The sequence below is a fragment of the Protopterus annectens genome, chromosome 14.part0 (assembly GCF_019279795.1).
Source record: "Protopterus annectens isolate FY-2018-M chromosome 14.part0, PAN1.0, whole genome shotgun sequence".
In the NCBI taxonomy this organism is placed as follows: Eukaryota; Metazoa; Chordata; order Ceratodontiformes; family Protopteridae; genus Protopterus; species Protopterus annectens.
Window position 1 is genome coordinate 992,749,688 of NC_056748.1, and position 2,166 is coordinate 992,751,853.

At 40.1% G+C, this 2,166-nt stretch overlaps 1 pseudogene; it reads right to left on the bottom strand.

Moving 5' to 3' along the window:
• Nucleotides 1-1,852: 1,852 nt before the first annotated feature.
• LOC122789497 lies at nucleotides 1,853-1,963 on the bottom strand (annotated as a pseudogene).
• Between the last annotated feature and the right edge of the window lie 203 nt (nucleotides 1,964-2,166).

Sequence of the window (2,166 nt, forward strand, 5' to 3'; positions counted from 1 at the left end):
ATCCCCTTTGGGGAAAATGGTATCCTCACGAATTATCACATTAATAACAATATACTAAGCACACAATCAATCATGAGGGACTTGGGCACCGAGGTTGATAGCAACCCGACTTTTGACCACCAATTTGCCTCTGTCATACAGAAGACTTTCTACATGGCGCAGCTTATAAGTAAGGGTATTTCATCCAGAACAAGGAGGTTGTAACATCCCTGTACTCCTCTCTTATCAGACTCTTTATCGAGTACAATTCCCCTGTTGGCATGTACCTTGCCAAGCACATGCAGTAGCTGGAGCGACCACAGAGGTTCCTGACCAGGAACATCCAGGGTCTCAAACACCTATCCTATCCAAATAGGCTAAAAGCCTTGTCCCTCTACTTAGTCTCATACAGACTGCTCAGAGGTGACCTGTGTCTGGCATACATGGCCATCTCAGAACCAGCCTTGATGGAGTTGCTGCATATCCGTCAGTAGGACTCCACTTTGCAACCCGCATGCAAGGCCTCAGCCTGATCTGTGACATTAATAGAACTTTTTGGCAGGATAGATTTGTGTCCCAAAGACTCTTCCATCTGTGGAATAGATGGAAGAGGATTTGTGTCCCAAAGACTCTTCCATATGTGGAATAGACTCCCTCTCCATGTCAAGCAGAGTACCTCACTAGCCCTCTTAAACAGGAACCTGGAGGACTGGATGGGAAACAGAAAATATACCCATGGGATCCCACCTGTGTCCCTGCTGGACAGGGGAAAGAGATGTTGACTTTGTGGGAACATGGGCAAAATTCTTGGCTAGGCTTATAAGGGCCTCCATGCCAGTAGCCTAGTATCATCCTATGAATCTATGAAGTATAGCATTACATTAATGATGCAGTTTAAATACACATCTTTATCAGTGAAATCAGTTTAACTACAAGCTAAAAAATACTTTTAAGTTAACTTAATAAAAATGTCCATTCCAATTCTTGATTCAAGCCACACAGGTTCAGAGTACTAAGGTTTAAAAAATATACACATTTTCCAATAGTTTCCTCTTCCTTAACTATACTATCTGTCAATACATTAAATGTAGTAACAAAATATACTCTCTATCTCCTTCTTCAATCTTCCTTTCATTATTTTTATATTTTCTTCTTATTCCATTTTTTTTCTCATTCCCCAAAACACTTTTTTTTTTTTACTTAACTTTTCTGCCTTGCTTCATATGAATCCCCAGGAGTGTGCTCGCATTCCCCTCAGCAAAAGTTACATCCTGTGTCTTGGCCATCCTCCAATCAACCCAAGGCTGTCTCGTTGCCCTGTTAAGGAAACGGGGTGCCCCAGCTAGTGAGATCTCACTAGTTTTGGAGCTCCTGGATATTATTTTGACTTCAAATTACCTGATTTTCAATAACAAGGTATACCTGCAGACAATAGGTTTAGCCATGGGCTCGCCATGTGGGGCAAGCCTGGCTAATGTTGTTATGGCCTATTGGGAACAGGAATTGATTTGGAAAAATAGGGATATCACTATGCACATTGTGTGCTACACATGTTTTCTTGATGATATTTTTATTTTAATCAATGGAGATGAAGAAATAGCTAACTCTTTAGTCTCTTCTTTTAACTCATCCACTGAGTTCCTATCATTTACTCCTTCTTTTAACACTGACATGATATCCTACCTCGATGTTCATTTAAGTAAGGATTTTAACAATAACTCTCTATATGCAAAAATCTTCAGGAAGGAGACATACTCTAACTCGTTTCTGCATTATAGTTGTAGCTATCCCTGGTACCAGAAATGTTCTGTTGTCAAGGGGCAGTTGGTTAGAGCAGCCCGTATGGTATCCAGGGATTGCGACTTCATGCAGGAATGCTTACTGTTAAAAAATATGTTTCTGAAAACAGCTTATCCTGAAAGCCTGTTAAATAGATTAATTAAAGATACTACACTTGATCTTAGCCAAAAGGCCGAGAAGTAACTGATAAGAGACTTTCTGGAATGTATTTACCTATCTTGAGGAAGATAAATTTGGAGTTGACTTCCCCGTCTACAACCCAAAGGGTTGAAGATACTACCCCCTGGTTGAAATTTATAACACCTTTTAGTATGGACAGTCCTACTATTTGGTCTATTTTGATCAATAATTGGATTATTATCCAGAATGAGAGTACCCTTAGTGGTA